This window comes from Tasmannia lanceolata, unplaced genomic scaffold, assembly GCF_043159265.1.
Source record: "Tasmannia lanceolata isolate RefF3 unplaced genomic scaffold, GAP_Taslan_0.1 ptg000023l, whole genome shotgun sequence".
Taxonomy (NCBI): Eukaryota; Viridiplantae; Streptophyta; class Magnoliopsida; order Canellales; family Winteraceae; genus Tasmannia; species Tasmannia lanceolata.
The window spans coordinates 9,067,048-9,087,763 of record NW_027518700.1 but is presented as its reverse complement, the minus strand read 5'-3'; the positions used below and the strand labels follow the sequence as shown (position 1 = coordinate 9,087,763).

Sequence of the window (20,716 nt, the reverse complement as noted above, 5' to 3'; positions counted from 1 at the left end):
CTTCTAAAAGACTCTCATTGGGTCCATTTCTTCCCTGTTTGGGTGACAACAACTGTAATATTGGCCAACTGCTGCTAAGAGTACCTTGAATGGATGATCCTACGTCCTTGATCCATCAAGTTCCATTTAGGGTTCGGCCAAGAAAAGCTAAACCGTTGATTTTTCCTAGTCCTTTTATCTTACCCATGCGATATCTGTCTGGTATGGGATTGAGCCCAGGTTCTACATGATAAGTAATTTTTATTCACATAGATATCCCCATAGATTTTAGAATTTATGCCAAGCATAGATTTTAGATTTTCCTTCATCATTAAACCTACGGCGCACCCACATGATGTGTGAGTTCATGTAGTCAAGGCCATTCCCATTTGACTGGTGTTTAACTTCTGTCTTGCATGTTAGAAGGCTGGTTTGAGACCTAGGGTTATGTTATCTTGTGGGTCTATTGTAGAAAAATCTGTGCTTGGCATTATGGTACCAAATAACGTATTACAAATCTACGATTGGTTACCAAATGATGTAATTTATACTAAAAATAAAGTCCAGAAGTCGATAGCGTCCATCTCTGAAGGCATTTCGCGGATGGGCTGTTGCATGTCAGAGCAGCCACGTAGCCTCACTTTTCAACAGATTTTGTCTCCATTCATGAAGTGGCTGCTCTGACATGCAACATCCCATTTGCGAAATGCCTTCTGAATTGGACGATAGCAAATCCCGTGTTACAATTATCAAATTTTTTGCAAATAATCGTGTGTTTAATTTCAAATGGGACATTAGCACCTCTTTGAAGAAAAGCGAGCCGTTCTTCATTTGCACACAAAATAAGAGGAAACTTGGACCATTTTTCATATCCAAACCAGGCAGTGTTTAGCAGCTTAATCGAGCAACAAAATCAAAAGAAATTGATTATGCATTTATAGATTTACAATGAAAGGCCAATGGCCGGATACATCATTTTGTTTATATGAAACTTTCATTTGGGAAAGCCTTCTTCTCTCTTTGTCGAGCAGCAACAACTTTTCTTTGACCGGCGCAGGAGACGTTAGCAATGCGCATTGCTTAGCTTATAAGTACGAGACTTGATATCTTGAACTGCATCAGTACCACAGCTGAATTACCAAAGACAACCAATGATTAACCACATTATGGGTCATTTCTCTTACATTCTAGTTCCAGTTTGTTGCAATGACTAAGAATAGGTGCACAACAACAAGCTAACTTCAGAATTCCCACTCCATTTCTAGAGTGCAAAATCATGAAATCTTAAAAATTTATTTGAATAGGGCATGTTTGGCTGCCGGTAACTTGTTTTCATGATAAATCGGTATCTATAAGTGGAGATGAGGCCGAAATCCTTCAAAATCATGAAACAAAATCTAGAAAATATGAAGAGCTACTGTTAAAAATCCAGAAAAGATCAACCCGGTTTTGAGTAGAGTTTTTTGTTTCTGGACTTTTAGCAGCTTCTTATCACCAGAAAGACTAGATTTCGGGATTTCATTTCCTGATTGAGGGATTTTGCCCTCATCTCTACATGGAGTTACCAGACACAGAGGATCACTTTTCAGCAGATTTTGTCATCATCCACGAGGTGGCTGGTTCCATGCTGGAAGTCATTCCAGTGGCGTAGGAAATGTGGAATCACAAAAATCATTTAATCGTGGAAGCAACTCTTTTTCGCTTTGCAAAAATCGACCTAAATAATTTCAGCATAATGAAAATTCAGGCTCAATTCTCAAAACTGAACTCCATTTCCATTATCTGAAGTTTAGAAAATGGTAACCAAACGCGCCCTTGATGAAAGGACTAATGCCTTTGCTGGGCTTCACAGTGGATGGGGCATGGGCATATATACAGCCTTCAAAGTTGTGTAGGACTTGGTAGTGTTTGACCATAAATAATTGATTTGCAGGACCCAATGCTGATGCATCATGCTCCGAAAGATCCCCTGCGTTGGACTATCCCACAGTGAACTTGAAATGAAGGCAAAGTCTTGGCAGTAAAAGTCAGTCATAGTATTACCTGTCATTCCTACTATAAATTTCTAACCCAGGACTAGCAATATGCACCATAATTCATCAAGATGGCCACTAGGGAAAGCAGTAAATAGAACTGATCTCTGTAAATGAATGACGGAAAGATCTAATTAGCTGTTAATCTGCATTCGATAGAGGTTTGGTTTGGTTCATCGACCCATCAACATGACCCGATCCTTTTGAATTGCTTGTGAAAGATTCAGGTCGAAAAGTTCACACTTGGCATTCGTAGAATGGGTTTTTCAAGAGGTAATCTAGATGAGTTTCAGAAGACCTTCCATGTGTTGAGTGCCTGGTTCACAGACAACAAAGACGAACCGGACCGAACATAATCAGTTCGGTCCGGTCCGGTTCTTCGGTTCTAATGGCTAATTAATAATTATTAATTATAATTTATAAAAACTTTTAATTAAAGTTATAATATAAGTTACTTTCTTATTATAATAATAGTATTAACTATTACTTATTAATATTATAAGTAATTTATATTATTAAGTATATGTATAATAGAAATATAAAAATATTATATATATATATATATATATATATATATATATATATATATATATATATATATATATATATATATATATATATATATATATTCAAAGTTCGGTTCCGGAACCGAACCGAATAAGTTCGGTTCTTCATCAGTGCAACCGAACCGGACCAAAAATATTTTTTTACAGTTCGGTTCCGGTTCGGTTCTGGTTCGGTTCTGGCCACCCCTAAGGAAGAGACTCATTGCTTGCTTGCTCCATAATATGGATAGTCATGGTTAACTTCACTTAAAACACATTAAAAAAAACAGACAATGTATTACATGTTTTGACCTAACAAAGAACCCATAGCTTTGGAAAAATATTATTTTAGGCTGGATCGAAGTTTTTACCAACTTCGTTTCCTTTTCACCTCTTTCAGTTTCATCTAGGCAGAATGGGAGAGAATTTTTCAGTCTTCACTGGAGGTTGTTTCTAGACATCTTGGATCCAAATCTCAGATATGAAGAAGTAACTGCAACCAGGAGCAAGGGCAGGAACAACATTCCACCTATTTATTGCCTGAAAGGGTGAATTGAAGGACAAGAAGCATCACACATAGTACAAGATTATACCTGTGACTGTTCCAAGCTCAGGAACCCATACTATTATCTTTTCAGGTGGAAAATGGAAGGTTATGGTTACTTGAGTGCCACAAAGCAATCTACTGGGTTTATGTATTGCCCTCCCAGACACTAGAGAAGTACATCAAGCATGCTCTGGACTAAGTTAAAGCAGGATAAGACAGCTGGGCAGAAGAACAAGATTACCATTGATGGGGTCCGGACTCAGCACTGAGGGAATCCGGACTCAGCACTGATGGGTCCGAACTCAGCATCCAATTGGCTGCTGGCACGTGGCCCTCACAAGGACCGTTGGAAGGCCAACACCTGTCCCTACTAGGTGTGACACCTGGACCAATCAGGGACTTCCACCTGCCCTCCTTAGGTATGAGACCTGGTCCATACAGAGCCCACCACCTGTCTTGGACAGGTGGCTCAGAACTACCACCTGTCCTAGACAGGTGGCTCAGAATCACTATAAATAGCCTTCACTTGTACTAAGGTGAGGGTCCTGAAAAACTGAGAATCAAAACTCTAAGCTTTTGCTCTGACATTGCTCTGCACTCCTGCTCATACTGACTTGAGTGTCGAAGCGCCCGTCCGGAGTATCACTCCGGGTTGGTCCTCTGACCCTTTTCTTTCTTATCTGTACCCTTGTGCAGCGCAGGACTCAACCAGCCCTTCAGTCGTGACTTGTTAGCTCGGACCATCCAGCCCTACCATAACCTGTTACCGATTTTAGACCTAACAGATTTGGCGCCATCCGTGGGACTGCCGCAACAAAAAGCTGTTCGACATCTTACTCAAGAAACAATGATAGGACAGACCGGCAAGCGAGCACCTCCGACTTCTCGGGCTACCCGGGCTACGGCCCCCCGCGAAGGACGAAGTGAGCGACTGGCCTCGCAGGTAGAGGTCAGGGCGGCCGTGGAGCGGACTTCGCCTCACTCGGACCGCTCAGACCCTACCCCGACCCCGAGGGAGATGCGAGCCCTTTTTCAAGAAATGACTGCTGTAGTTGCGCAGTTCAGGAACGCGGCCCCCGCACTCCAGCAACACCCAGTCGAGGTTTCTCGACCCGTTCAGAGGGGAGAGAGCTCCCGCAGAGAACGCGCGTCTCCACCCCGGGACCAAACTCGTCACTCCACAAGAAGAGACCACCGCTCGCGGGACAGGAACGTGCGCCCCGAGCCTCGTCAGCATCACCGGTCACGATCTCCCTCCGTGCAGAAGCGTGGCAGCAAGAGAGACCCCATGCACGGAGAGGGATCGCGGCACCGGTGAAGGAGTCCGCTCAGCCAGTCCGGATCTGCAATGAGCCCATCAGCCATAAGGAGCAGACCTGCCCGTCAGGCCGAGCAGAGGGATGATCCAATGTTACTGAGGATCCAGAAGATCGACAATAGAATCGAAGAGCTGGCCAGAGATCATGGCCGCCCTGCTTCGAGGATCTTCAGTAGCAATCCTCCTTTCACAGACAGAGTACTCGGTGCGGCAGTCCCCATGGGCTTCAAGATGCCGCAGATCCCGCAATACGATGGGACCACCGACCCCATGGATCATCTGCAGACTTTCAGAACCACGATGCTTCTCCACGGGGCGTCGGACGGGTTCCTTTGCAGGGCACTCCCCACCACATTAACTGGAGCCGCGAGAGACTGGTACTCGCGGCTGAAGCCCAAGTCTGTGGACAATTTCGACGACTTCGGGGATGACCTGGCCCGACATTTCATGAGTAGTAGAAGACCTCGAAAGACAACAGCTTCACTGATGGCCCTGAGACAGGAAGACGGTGAGGCCTTAAAAGCGTTCGTTGGCCGGTTCAACAGGGAGGCCCTGCAGGTACTCAACCTGGATCCCTCCGCGGCAACGAATGCTCTTCTGGCCGGAGCCCGGTCCACTGACTTCAGAAGAGCAGTTGCCCGGCGCAATCCGCAGTCCCTGGCAGATCTGATGACCGGGGCGGAAGAGTACATATCCGTCGAGGAAACTCTCGCCGCCCTGGATTCCGTCAGCAAGAGAAGACCCGAGGAGAAGAACCCTGCCAAGCAACGTAGGGACGATAGGCCTCAGAGGAAGGAGAGCAGCCCGCCCCGGAAGGAAAGGAGCTCCCCCCGGCCCCGAAAGGAGAGGAGCCCCCCGCCGAGGGAGCGCTACACCCCGCTCACCGCATCCAGGGCCCAAATCTTGGCAGCCATTCGGAAGGAAGACTTCATCCGATGGCCGAAGAAGCAGACATCGGAGGCGGCCACGCAAGATATGTCCAGGTATTGCCGGTTCCATAAGAGTCACGGCCATGACACCAATGCATGCATTCATCTCAAGGAGGAGATCGAGCAGCTGATAAGCAGAGGGTACCTCGGAAGGTACTTAAAAAATAATGACAACAGAAGGGAGCGTCAGGACAACCCGAGGCCCAGAGATAGAAGCCCCCGAGACGCCCAACCTCTGGGCGACCGCATCCAAGCTCCTGCCCCGGCCATTCTCCCTCCTCAGGTACCTCAACCTCAACCTAAACCTCATGGTGTTATTGGTACCATTTCAGGAGGGCCGACCGCGGGAGGGACCTCTTCATCGGCCCGCAGGACTTATGCCCGGCAGGTCAACTCCGTCCATGCCTGCAGTAAGAAGGCCAAGACGGAAAACGAGATATCCTTTTCAGAAGCAGATCTTGACGGCCTGATCCTCCCGCATGATGATGCCCTGGTCGTCACCATGCTAGTGGCGAACTGGGAAATGAAGAAGATCCTGGTCGACAATGGGAGCTCCGCCGACATCCTCTACTACCACGCCTTCGAGCAGATGCTGATCGGAACTGATCGTCTGAAGCCGGCCAACTCTGATCTGTTCGGGTTCTCAGGAGAAGTTGTCAAGGTTGAAGGGCAGATTGAGCTTCCAGTTCTTATCGGGGAGCCGCCCTGCCAGTCCTTCGCCATGGTGACCTTCCTGGTGGTGAAGGCCAAGTCAGCCTATAATGCCATTCTAGGACGCCCTGGCCAGAACCTCCTCCGAGCTATTCCCTCCGCTTATCATCAGAAGATGAAGTTCATTACGCCAGGAGGCGTAGGCGAAGTCAGAGGGGATCAGCCCCAATCAAGACGGTGCTATGCGGCGGCGCTGAGAGGGAAGAATGCGTCTGAGTCTTTGCCAATCGAGCTGTACGACCTGAGAGACGAAGCGCAGATCACAGTCAACGAGCCCGCAGAGGACCTCATCTCTATTCAATTGAACAACGATGACGAACAGAGGGTTGTCCAGATCGGCTCTGCCCTGCCAGAGGTCGCGCAGCAGGATCTCGCTCAGTTCCTCAGAGCCAATGCAGATGTCTTTGCCTGGACTCCTTCAGACATGCCCGGCATCGACCCGTCGATTAGCACCCATGAGCTCGGTGTCGATCAGACCTGCAAGCCCGTGAAGCAGAAGCGGAGACACTTTGCACCTGAGAGGCGGAGAGCCATCAGAGAAGAGGTGGAGAGGCTTTTGAAGGCCGATTTCGTCCGCGAGATCCAGTACCCGGACTGGCTCGCGAATGTGGTGATGGTAAAAAAGTCCAATGGGAAGTGGAGGACCTGTATAGACTTCACAGACCTGAATAAGGCCTGCCCAAAGGACAGCTACCCACTCCCAAAAATAGATCAGCTCATTGACGCTACTGCAGGTCACGAGCTGCTCAGTTTCATGGATGCTTTCTCAGGATACAATCAGATCAGAATGTACGAGTCAGACATCCCGAAGACATCGTTCGTTACCGACCAGGGGACTTATTGCTATCGGGTGATGCCTTTCGGACTGAAGAATGCAGGAGCCACTTACCAGCGGCTCGTCAACAAGCTGTTCACAAATCAGATCGGTCGGAACATGGAGGTCTACGTTGATGATATGCTAGTGAAGAGCAGAAGTGCTTCCAACCACGTCTCCGACCTCAAAGAGGCCTTCCAAGTCTTGAGGGAACACAACATGAAGCTTAATCCGACTAAATGTACGTTTGGCGTCGGGGCAGGCAAATTCCTGGGCTTCATGGTAAGCCAGAGAGGAATAGAGGCGAATCCAGAGAAGATCAAGGCAGTAATGGAGCTGACTCCTCCCAATACTATCAGAGAAGTGCAGCGGCTGACCGGGCTGGTGGCAGCCCTGGGGCGGTTTATTTCTAAATCCGCCGAAAGATGCCTCCCGTTCTTCAGCGCGGTCAAAGGTATAAAAACCGCGCCCTGGACTCCGGAATGCCAAGCAGCGTTCGAGGAGCTGAAGCAGTACTTATCCTCTCCCCCTTTGTTGTCCATGCCGGAGCCAGGAGAAGAGCTGATTCTGTATCTCTCAGCGGGACCCTTGGCAGTTGCAGCAGTACTGATCAGAGAAGAGTCTAACCAGCAAAAGCCGATCTACTATGTCAGCAAGGTCCTCCACGATGCAGAGACCAGATATCAGCGAGTAGAGAAGCTCGTGTACGCCCTCATTATGGCGGCCAGGAAGCTAAGGCCGTACTTCCAGGCGCACACGATCAGGGTCTTGACAGGGCAGCCCCTCAGACAGATCCTCCACCGGCCAGACACTTCAGGCCGACTTGTCAAGTGGGCCGTGGAGCTCAGCGAGTTTGATATCAAGTATCTGCCCAGGCCGGCGATCAAAGCTCAGATTCTCGCAGACTTCATAGCTGAGTGCACAGTTCCGGACCCAGACCCCGGGCTGGTAGCAGTTCCTTCTCCAGAAGCAGAGCTGGCTGTACCGGAGCCGCGAATCGTTTCCAGAGCAGCACCGCCCCCCGGGACTGAGTCCGTCATCGCGCATCCAGATTTGGGAGAGCCGCTCTGGGAAGTGTATGTGGACGGGTCATCGAACAAGACAGGGTGTGGTGCAGGACTAGTTCTCACTGGACCAGAGGACTTCGTCCTGAATTATGCCCTGAGGTTTGGTTTCCGTGCGTCCAACAATGAAGCAGAATACGAAGCCCTCATAGCCGGGATGAATCTCGCTGTGCAGACCCGTGCTCAGAGGTTGAAGGCGTACTGCGATTCACCGCTGGTCGTCTGTCAGATCCAGGGGGTATATGAAGCCCGTGAAGAGCGGATGATCAAGTACTTGGGAAGGGTTCGCAGTCTGGCTGACAAGTTCAAGAGCTTCGAGGTCGTCAGAGTCCCCCGAACAGAGAATGTAAAGGCTGATGTGCTATCAAAGCTTGCAGCATCAGGTTACACCGCCCTCAGAGAAATTCGCATGGAGTTTCTGAAGAGGTCCAGTATCGATGGCCAGTCCGCCGTAGTGATGCAGATTGACGATGAGCCGTGCTGGATGGATGAGATAATCAGGTATCTGCACAGCGGAGAGCTCCCGGGAGAGAGAAAGGAGGCCCGTAAGGTCATGCAGCGGGCAGCAAGGTTTTCACTGGATGGCGAGACTCTGTACAAGAGGTCGTATACCATCCCGTATCTAAAGTGTCTCCGCCCCAGTGATGCCTTGTTAGCCCTGCAGGAAACCCATGAAGGAATCTGCGGAGAGCACCTCGGGGGCAAGGCCCTCGCCATTAAAGTCCTCCTGAGAGGTCTGTACTGGCCTACATTGAGGAAGGACGCTCTGAGCCTTGTGAAAAAGTGTGAGAAGTGCCAGAAGTTCTCTCCGGCCGTCCACCAGCCCCCCGTTCCGATGGCCCCGATCATCAGTCCTCTTCCTTTCGCAGTATGGGGAATGGATATTCTGGGCCCCTTCCCGCCGGCCTCGGGAGGCCGTGAGTTCGTCGTTGTCACCATTGATTATTTCACCAAATGGGTAGAAGCAGAGCCTCTGGCCAAGATCACAGAGCAGAATGTACAGAACTTCTTCTGGAAATCAGTAGTGTGCAGGTTCGGAATCCCCCGGGTCCTCATAACGGACAATGGCAAGCAGTTCGACTCAAGGAACTTCCGAAAGTTTTGTTCAGACCTGCAGATAGAGCAGAGGTTCACATCTGTGGCACATCCTCAGACGAATGGGCAAACAGAGGTGACGAACAGGACCCTCTTGCAGGGGATAAAGAAGAGACTGGATGGCAAGGCCGGGCGTTGGGCAGACGAACTGTATCATGTGCTCTGGGCGTATCGGACTACTCCGCGCACGGCTACAGGCGAGTCACCCTTCAATCTCTCCTTCGGAACAGAAGCAGTGATCCCGGTTGACATCGGCGTCCCCTCCCCAAGGATCGTCCATTTCAATGAGCAGCTCAACGGGGACGGACTCCCTGCCAACCTTGACTTGCTTGAAGAAGTCCGTGAGGAATCTCAGATCAGGGCTGCGGCCTATAAGCAGAAAGTGTCCAGATATCATGACGTCAAGATCCGACCAAGAGAATTCCGTGCCGGCCACCTAGTCCTGAGGAAGGCCTCCGTTTCCCAGCCAAGAAGAGTAGGCAAGCTCTCTCCGACCTGGGAAGGGCCGTACCGAGTCAAAGAAGTCATCCGCCCAGGAAGCTATCGGCTAGAGTCCCTTGACGAACAGATGCTACCGCACGCCTGAAATTCTAGGAATCTTCGGATCTACTATCAGTAATTTTGTTTGCCTTCCTAGACTTGTAAAGAACTGCTGTAATTATCCAAGTTCCGGAATGAATAAAATAAGTTTCCCGAACAAGTGTCCCTCTTTGAGTCACTTATATAAACACCAACATACAGCGCTGGACCACTCCGGCTCATCCTAGTGGCTTGGAGATCAGTTCCAGCCGAGGACGCCCGCAGTGGAAACCACCTTCAAATATTTTCTAAGTGTTTGCGTACCAAGCTCCCAGCTCGGTTCTCGCAGACTTAGGACGAGCAGTAGTGGTGCACTCCGGCTCATCCTAGTGGCTTGAAGGTCAGTTCCAGCCGAGGACGCCCGCAGTGGAAACCACCTTCAAATAGCCTTCACTTGTACTAAGGTGAGGGTCCTGAAAAACAGAGAATCAAAACTCTAAGCTTTTGCTCTGACATTGCTCTGCACTCCTGCTCATACTGACTTGAGTGTCGAAGCGCCCGTCCGGAGTATCACTCCGGGTTGGTCCTCTGACCCTTTTCTTTCTTATCTGTACCCTTGTGCAGCGCAGGACTCAACCAGCCCTTCAGTCGTGACTTGTTAGCTCGGACCATCCAGCCCTACCATAACCTGTTACCAATTTTAGACCTAACAACCATTACCAACGATAAGGGGAGATTGAGCAAGGACGAGATAGAGAAGATGGTGCAGGAGGCGGAGAAGTACAAATCGGAAGATGAGGAGCACAAGAGGAAGGTGGAGGCAAAGAATGCACTGGAGAATTATGCGTACAACATGAGGAACATGATTAAGGATGAGAAGATTGGGTCTAAGCTGGCTGCGGCGGACAAGAAGAAGATTGAGGATTCTATTGAACAGGCGATTCAATGGCTGGATAGCAACCAGCTGGCAGAGCTAGAGGCGGACGAGTTTGACGACAAGATGAAAGAATTGGAGAGCATTTGTAACCCAATAATAGCCAAAATGTATCAGGGTGCTGGTGGTGATATGGGTGGTGGAATGGACGATGATGAGGTTCCCTCTATGGGTAGTGGTGAAGGGGCTGGACCCAAGATTGAGGAAGTCGACTAAGGTTTAGTTTGTGTGCCTTTAATGACTTTTATTTTGAAAAAAAGGAAGTTTGTTTGAAGTAATTTTGGAACCTTTAATTTTTCTGCTGTTCCATTGGAATTGTGGAAGCAAATTGCAGAGGGATATTTGATGTTTGCAAAACCATATATGGCTCTGTTATGATACTTTTGTGCAGATTATGTCTGGCTGTAGTAGTCGTTTGTAAACAGGATGTCAAGGAGCTGATTTCTTGGTTTCTAGTCACGAGCATGCACAATTTCTAATGTATATTGCTTTTGTGGTCCAATGGAGGCGCCCTTGCTTCTGGTTTTTGCAAGGGCGCCCTTCATTCTATCATTCCTCTTTGTGCGTGTTATCCTGGATGACGATGTTAACATGAAGTCAGAAACCATGTCTAACCTAACTTTTCATCCTATAGTTCAAAATTCATCAAAGGCACCCCTGATAATTTCTTCGTTACCGTCCACCCCGTCACCTAACAAGCATCATTGAAAACTAAGGAGGTGCTGTTGATGACTTAGAGAAGTCAGGGTTATCATTGAAAATGCCAGAAGAGAGAGGGAGTGGGGGGGGGTGTCTCTTTATTTTTCCTAAAAAAAATGTCCCGCATCAGCTTTGTCAGTACAAATGTACAATAGGGCAGAAAATGTCGACTTCCATTGTTTTCTATTTTTTATTTTAGGACAAAATTGCTATTCTATCCCTTTTTTCGCCGCTTCAAAAGCTATAAAATTTGGCATTACTCAAAGATCACTTCCTCTTTCTCTGTTGCTTTTTTTTCTTACATTTCATTTTTCCTTCTCTTAGAAGAAAATAGAAGGAAAGATACATAGCAACCAGAAGATGAAGATAATCATTAAGGCCATGTCTGGTGGCCAGGAATTTGTTTTTCATGATAAATTAGTGTCTAGAAAGAGGGGTAGTGTGGGTGGGAGGAGAGATTTAAGAGGGCCAATTGAGATGAAGGTGAGAAGTGGCTAAAAATTAGGAAAAAATCGATCGGATTTTGAATAGAGTTTTTGGCCTGAGTTTTAGCCACTTCTCATCACTTCGAGACACTAGTTTCCTGTTTTTTGTTTCCTGATGTTGAGCCACTTAACCCGCCCTAAATTTGCATCTTTAGTGTTGAGTGTTTTCAAGGTACTTTAATAGACGAATATGCGCAATAAAGATCAAAGAAGACAAGGAAGAAAGAAAAGGAGGTAATCATTTACTTTTGAAGAGTCATTTTTATCTGTGTTAGCCAAACCAAGAAGTTAAAAAAAAAGCCCAGATTTCAATAAAGAACCATGAAGATTCGGAAAGTCCTCGAGGTCTTCTTTTATTTTTATGAGATATTTTCCTTCGTAAGCTGTATTTTTACTGAACAAAATGACCTTATATTCTAAATGAGCTGCTAGATGTGACCAACTTTGTATTCCTTATTTTCATAATAAATAGTGCTGGTTTTTCTTCTAAGAGATGGTATTTATTTATATTTTTTTCCTTGCATTTTGATGGGTTAGAGGCAAGGTTTCATGTCATCTTCTTGTATCTTTTATTTTTCTATTAAAGAAAATGATCATTTCATACTAGTACAACTCATCCGTTTGAACATAATACATGGGTTATCATGTTCTTTGGATTAAACAAAGTTGGAAATTTTGGGATTGCATATTGCAATATGACAAGTCCTTGATTTTCTACTATAGCCTGTTCTGGTCTCAACAACATACATTTCCCTGTTTACTGATCCATAAAGAAAACAAAAGTTAAGTATGGCAGAGCTGAGATGAGTGCCAGATCCACTAAGGTGCCGTTTGGATACACAGATTTTAGAATCTTGGATTTCCTCAAAATCACTGATAGGAAACAAGAGGAGGAGACTATCTGTTTCGCTATCCAGGATCTTGGATTTCCTCCGGTCGCCCATCCAGGATTTTGAGGAAACCCAAGATTCTAAAATCCGCTTATCCAGGGTATATAAAAGTCACTTGCAACCTACAATACAGTTGCAATCTACAATGTTGGATACTTCTACTAGGTCAAAACTAAGAAATACCTGTACTCACATTACTCGATTGAATACGGATATGAAATGCTACAGTTTCTACCAAGTATCTGCCATCTTGGATACCCCCCTGTATCCTGTATCCGTTATCCCGGATCATGGACAGTTTGCAATGAAAAGCACAACCTCACTAAGCACCCACACAAAGAAATGAGAAGGGCTGAGATTAACAACTGTTTTGTGGTAATACACCTAAGAATTAGAAGTTTAGTGAAGTGGATTAAGTCTAGATTCAGTCAGAGAAAACATAAATTAGATTAGTATATGAATTGGCTAAGAGAATGCGAGTAAATGTTACTCATACTAAAGAAAACAACATGACAAGCTTGCACAGTTCAAAAAGGAGGAGATACAAGGTTGGGAAAAAGAACCTTCGACAAGCTTGCACAGTTCAAAAAGGAGGAGATACAAGGTTGGGAAAAAGAACTTTCCATTCCCAAAATTACAGCAGACACAAAATGAATTGAACACAGAAAAGAAATCATAAATATGCAACAAAAACAGAGCTTAAAAAAAAAAAAAAAAAACCCTAAGAATAAACAAGAAATGGTTGATATAAAAGAAATAAAAAATAGAGTACCTGAAAGAGGAGTCCATGGATATTAGGATATGGACAATCTAACAAACACTACTACATGGGTAGTTGCCACTTGCCAATTAGAAGGTGTTGCTGCTTTTACTGGCAGAAATTGAAGGGCCTTCAGACTTCACGTGATGCGAACTTTTGCATTATTTCCATGAAAGCCCGAGAGTCAGTGAGCAACTGTTGGCAATACCAGACAGAGATGGATGGTACTCTTGCATTTGGATGTTTGGGTGAGAAAAAGGACGAATTATAGGCATGTGATGTATGCCCTGTTGTAAAAACAGAACAATAAGAACAGAATTGAAGAATTTGTTGGGCAAGGCACTTCCAGGAAGCTAACTTTAAGATAGTAATTTCACACGTATAGATGCAGATGGACTCTTGAAATTCTATCTCCAGGATACAATGCCCAACACCGAGAATTTTAACAGGACCGCACTTCCTGTATTCTCATGAATCAGAACCTACTCAGAAAAACTTTAAACGTATATAAAAGAGAGAATAAAATGATTGAAGAAGTAGTTTTTTAGCAAACTCAGATCGAGTCTTTTTATAGACTCTGAATCGGTGCTAAGACACCCTTTCATGAAGAGACTCGCACCCTTTTAAAGAAGAGACGTATCTCTTCAAATATAGCCGTTTAACAGAAAATTGTTTCGGCAATTAAATTTTTTTTGTTTAAATGACAGTTATAGCCGTTAGGCCTTAACCGTCTTTTATTTGTTTTGGTGATCCAAACCATTCATTTGATTGGCCCTCACATATATAGGGTGTCCACCAAAAATCAGCTCCATAGGATCATCCCAACCCTTCGAGTTGTGGATGCAAAAATGAACGTGTAAAAACCTTCACAAATTTGTCCATTTTTGCCTCCACAGTTTGAAGGGTTGGGATGATCCTATGGAGCTGATTTTTGGTGGACACCCTATCTATGTGAGGGCCAACGGTGTAGCTAACTTAGCTACATCGCCGGCTTAAAATACAATGGGCTCACATTGTTTTGGTGATCCAAACCATTCATTTGATAGGCCCTCACATTGATAGGGTGTGCCCAAAAAATCAGCTAGGTAGGATCATCCCAACCCTACGATTTGTGGAGGCAAAAATGAACGTGTAAAAACCTTCACAAATCTCTCCATTTTTGCCTCCACAGTTTGAAGGGTTGGGATGATCCTACCTAGCTGATTTTTTGGGCACACCCTATCAAATGAATGGTTTGGATCACCAAAACAATGTGGGCCCATTGTATTTTAAGCCGGCGGTGTAGCTAAGTTAGCTACACCGGTAGTGTGGAGGTAAAATGGATGTCTCTCTCTATATATATATATATATATATATATATATATATATATATATATATAGAGAGAGAGAGAGAGAGAGAGAGAGAGAGAGAGAACGGTTCCTACACATATGTGTAGATAAGTTATCTACACACTAGCTTAAAATACAGTGGGGGCCACATTATTTGGGTGATCCAAACCATTCATTTTTAAGGCCTTCACATAGATAGGGTGTCCACAAAAAATCAGATCCATAGGATCATCCTAACCATTCGAACTGTGGAGGCAAAAAATGGACTGATTTGTGAAGGTTTAAAGACATCCATTTTACCTCCACAAATCGTAGGGTTAGGATGATCCTATGGATCTGATTTTTTGTAGACACCCTATCTATGTGAGGGCCTTTAAAATGGATGGCTTGGATCACCCAAACAATGTGGGCCCCCACTGTATTTTAAGCTAGTGTGTAGAGAACTCTCTACACATGTGTAGGAACCGTTTTCTCATATATATATACTAGTAAAAAACCCGTGCGATGCACGGGCCGACAAAGAACGGTACGGACCACGTGATAGGTTGATCCAAACCGTCCATGTGATGGAACACAACATAAATAGGTTGTGCCCCAAAAATCATTTCCATAGGCCGATCCTAGCCCTCCAATCTATAGATGTCTCCATAATTCCTCTTATCTTAAATCGGATGGTCAAGATCTCCCTATAGTTTTTTAATTCAAAAACCATAAAGGAGGGGGGTAAGATCGAAATTATACGGCTCTAATGGGTGCCTTTGTTAAAAGCATAAAGGAGGGGTAGGATTGAAATTATATGATCTAATGGGTGCCTTTGTTAAAAGCATAAAGGAGGGGGGGGGGTAGGATTGCAATTATATGAGTTGAATGGGGGCATTTGTTCAAAAAAGTCAAAATATGTGAGGTGTAATTCTCACGGATTTTTCAAAAAAATCGAAAAAACTCTCCCTTTTCATCCCGGCTTATTATAGTAGATATATATATATATGAGGAAAGTGAAGCTACACCGCCCGTGTAGCTAACTTAGCTACACTGCCGGCTTAAAATACAATGGGCCCACATTGTTTTGGTGATCCAAACCATTCATTTGATTGGCCCTCACATAGATAGGGTGTCCACCAAAAATCAGCTCCATAGGATTATCCCAACCCTACGATTTGTGGAGGCAAAAATGAATGTGTAAAAACCTTCACAAATTTGTCCATTTTTGCCTCCACAGTTTGAAGGGTTGGGATGATCCTATGGAGCTGATTTTTGGTGGACACCCTATCTATGTGAGGGCCTATCAAATGAATGGTTTGGATCACCAAAACAATGTGGGCCCATTGTATTTTAAGCCGGCGGTGTAGCTAAGTTAGCTACACGGGCGGTGTAGCTAACTTAGCTAGCCCACATTGTTTTGGCGATCCAAAGAATTCATTTGATTGGCCCTCACATAGATAGGGTGTCCACCAAAAATCAGCTCCGTAGGATCATCCCAACCCTACGATTTGTGGAGGCAAAAATGAACGTGTAAAAACCTTCACAAATTTGTCCATTTTTGCCTTCACAGTTTGAAGGGTTGGGATGATCCTTTGGAGCTGATTTTTGGTGGACACCCTATCTATGTGAGGGCCAATCAAATGAATGGTTTGGATCACCAAAACAATGTGGGCCCATTGTATTTTAAGCCGGCGGTGTAGCTAAGTTAGCTACACTGGCGGTGTAGCTTCACTTTCCTCATATATATATATATATATGAGGAAACTGTTTTTTTTTTTTTTTGAAGAGGGCAACAGAATATGTATATATAGATGAATAAGCAGAACCGAGATGGTTCTGAAGGAACAAAGAGAGTAGAAAAATATCAATACAAGAAGTCAAGGAGGGAGATAGTCAAAGCACTCAAACTCGGCCCGAGAAACACCGCTCTTAGCCAGGGAGTCGGCTTCCGCATTGGCTGATCTCGGGACATGACGAAAAACCATGGAGAAGCCCTTAGATCTATCCTCTATCTCCTCAAAGAAAGGCACAAGTCGCCATGGGGGAGAAGCGGCTCCCGAAAGCCAGCGAATAACATTTACGGAGTCCCTTTCGACTATAAGTCTGTCGCACTCCAAACGAGGCATGGAGAGAATCCCACTGTGAACGGCTCTAACCTCCGCCTCGATCGAATCTGCAAATCCAATAGGCCCCGAGTAGGCCCAAATGACTTCCCCTTTGTGATTCCGACATAACCCCCCCACTCCTGCCGCTCCTGGGTTGCCGATAGAGGAACCGTCAAAGTTAAGCTTCAGGGACCCCGGCGGAGGAGGAGACCAAGAGGGGCGACTTTTCACTTTGGTAACCGATATGAGGAAACTGTTGGTGAGCTTAAGCTCACCAAACTTATGGTGAGCTAGCTTGCCCAATCACATGGGGGCCCACTTTGTTAGGATGATCCAAACCATTCATTTGAAAGTCCCTTACATAGATGGGGGGTGTACCAAAAATCAGCTCCATAGGATCATCCTAACCCCTCCATTTGTGGAGGACAAAAATAGACAGACACAAATTTGCCCCATTTTGTCCTCCACAAATGGAGGGGTTAGGATGATCCTATGGAGCTGATTTTTGGTACACCCCCTATCTATAATAAGGCCTTGCAAATGAATGGTTTGGATCACTCCCCAAAATGTGGGACCCATGTGATTGGGCAAGCTAGCTCACCATAAGTTTGGTGAGCTTAAGCTCACCAACAGTTTCCTCTCTCTCTCTCTCTCTATCTATATATATATATATATATATATATATATATATATATATAGAGAGAGAGAGAACATTTCCTACACACTTGTGTAGGTAAGTTACCTACACACTACCTTAAAATACAGTGGGGGCCCACATTGTTTGGGTGATCCAAACAATTCATTTGAATGGTCCTCACATAGATAGGGTGTCCACAAAAAATCAGATCCATAGGATCATCCCAACCCTACGATTTGTGGAGGTAAAATGGACGTGTATAAACCTTCACAAATTAGTCCATTTTTTGCCTCCATAGTTTGAATGGTTAGGATGATCCTATGGATCTGATTTTTTGTGGACACCCTATCTATGTGAGGATCATTCAAATGAATGGTTTGGATCACCCAAATAATGTGGGCCCCTACTGTATTTTAAGGTAGTGTGTAGGTAACTTACCTACACAAGTGTGTAGGAAATATTCTCTCATATATATATATATATATATATATATATATATATATATATATATATATATATATATATAGAATTATTATTACTTGAAGTTCTTTCTTGGTGTTCTCTCAAAGAGAAAGAGTTCCAGAGAACTTGAATGAGATGAGTGAAACCATCTCGTATTTATAGATGAAGGAGTGAAGGGGTTTGAAACCCAAATCTCCATTTGGGATTCACCAAATTTCAAATACTTCCCACCAATACATTTGAAAAGATTTCAAATGAAAAAGATAGAGGGAACTTTGCACAACTTTCAAGACTTTGATTTTTCCCTTCAAATTAATGGAGGGAACTTGAACAAGCCTAAATTTTTTTGTCTTTTCCCTTCAAAATATATTATTGTAATATAATATAATTAATAACACCAATTACATTATTAGTAATATAATAATTTATAATATATAACATGCCCAAGTTAAATGATTCATTTGGGTACAATACTTCCCCAGTAGCGAACTTGAGCCTCTCAACTTCCAATTTCAATGCATCATTCAAGGCTGCAGGTATTAAAAATTTTGTGCTTCTTTAGAGACTCGCATGGAGTAAAGTGATGCAGGTTTAGTTACAAGAAATGGAAAGAAAAAGTAGAATATAAGGTATTTTAAGACCGAGCCAGAGATTTAAAAGTAGGAGATGCAACCTAAGAAGAATATGTGAACAATTGTATTACAAAAAACAAATACATGATTTTCATAAAATGAAATTTTATAGATGTGACTTGACAGGAAAAAAATGGCACAATAGAAGAGCAATTTGTTCATAATTCGATGGACAGATAATTTTTATCAATGTATAGGCACCTCATTACCTCAAAATTTGCGTACATCCATTTACTAACATCATAAGCCAGCTCTTTTATCAATGTATAGGCACCTCATTATCAATGTATGGGCTGGCTGATGATGTTCTACAAGATCAATAGTCTCAATTACAAACACATGATTTTGCTCAATAGCCACAAATTGAGTGTTAGCATTGATCCCAATGATAATTGTCTACCTAATCGTTCTAAATGTAAATGTCTTAAAGTCAAAACTTCTATTACTTTTTAAAAATAAAGAATAAAAATAAACATGTAGCTCACAGGCTAATTGCAAGGATTGTTATCGATGAATTTGGTCGAAAACCCCTCCCGATCGTATTATCAAAAACCCACCGAGGCATTGGCTCTTCGGCATAAAGTCATGGGTTTGCTCCCTATTGACGAGTGTTCGAATCCTGCCTCCGACTTACCTAATACCCATGGTGAGTGGGTCGTTGCGTGTATCCGTAGGGACTAGTCCTACTCCCGAAGGGCGTGGGGACATCCTACGTCATCAAAAAAATAAAAGAAAAATCGTATTATCAAAGACGCGTGGTATTACCATGTTGACCTTTTCTTTCGAATATAGACCATTATATGTCGAGGAATGCTAGACTGAAAGGAGCCCAAGGGCTCCCCATTGAATGCACGTCACCGTAGTGCATTTAACACTCTTTGACTTTTACATTTTGAGAGTGACGTGCAGCCAATAGGGGAGCCCTTTCATCTAATTTTTTTGCAAGGGCTACCTTTCGTCCAGCATTCCTCTTATATGTTTACATGTAACCATTCATTTATAAGACATCCACAAACAAACAGCAGTACTGGGGATACGGAATTAAAGAGAAATGCTCACCTGGGAAGATGAATTCATTCCGTTTACTAAAAGGTAAATGTCCAATGTGGAAAAGTAAAGATATGAAGTTGATTGTGGTCATCTTTTTGTGATGCAGGCATTCATTTTTATTACTCTCATCCATAATTGCTCACTACTGTACAACATTCTTTCGAGAGGGAACTTGTGATCATTGCCCACTACTGCTTTAAGTTTTTCATGTTCCCTTCTTCAAGGATAACCTCTACCTCCTTTAATGAGAAAAGTGACAGCTGGTGTGCAACTACTGTGCCTTCAAAAGGCAAGTCGTTAGTTGCTGGTTCCATCTCACCCCCTAATTTTCAAAATGGATGGTACAGCCCACACCATAGGATGATCCAAACCGTCCAATTGATGGCCCACAACGTAAATAGGTTATGCCCCAAAAATCATTTCCATAGGATGATCCCAACCATATGATCTCTAGAAGTTTCCATAATGTGAGTCTCTTTCCACTATTCCAGCCACTCAAAAAAAAGAAAAAAAGAGAAAGAAAAAACGAATTACTATTACCCGTGGGTTCACCCACCCAACCCCTGTTTTGGCTGGTTGGGTGACCCGCAGGTCAATTTTGACGGGTCACTCAAATATCCATCCATACCCACAAATTTGTAGATGGGTTGGGTCGACCCACGGGCACAGGTCGATTTTGCCAGGTCTACCTATTTTCCACAAGTTACAAATGAAGTAAAAAAAGGAATATTTTGTTATATAAGATTAATACCGAACAAATAGCCTCCTAACACATTAGAAGTCGGGCCATGATATATTCACACCCCTTTTAGGATAATTCCCACGCTTGTAAAGGAGGGTATGTGGGATATTTTAAGCTTTTTAACGTGAATTCAAGTTAAAGAAGTGCGAATTATCCTACACGGGTGTGAATTTATCATTTTCTTAGAAGTCTTCTTCTTCTTCGATTTCTGGCTTTTTCTCCATAAAAATATCAAAAACTACCCTTCCATGCCATGTGTCACATACGGATTGTTCGGTTACACTCTCGGTTCCACTCTTCGTGTCCATAGCACCACTCTTTCTACAATCCGCACGCTACACTGCACATGCCTAAACGTAATCCTACACGAGCACGTGCTCAACTAGATTCCCAACTTTCCGACCCGCACAGATATTTTCGGGCTCAGATTCAGATCCCCATCTTTTTCTCCCATC

The 20,716-nt window shown here is 44.4% G+C and overlaps 1 pseudogene; it reads left to right on the top strand.

The window, feature by feature from the left end:
- The first annotated feature begins 8,202 nt into the window (after positions 1-8,202).
- Positions 8,203-10,704, top strand: LOC143855741 (heat shock 70 kDa protein 1 pseudogene; annotated as a pseudogene).
- Positions 10,705-20,716: the final 10,012 nt, after the last annotated feature.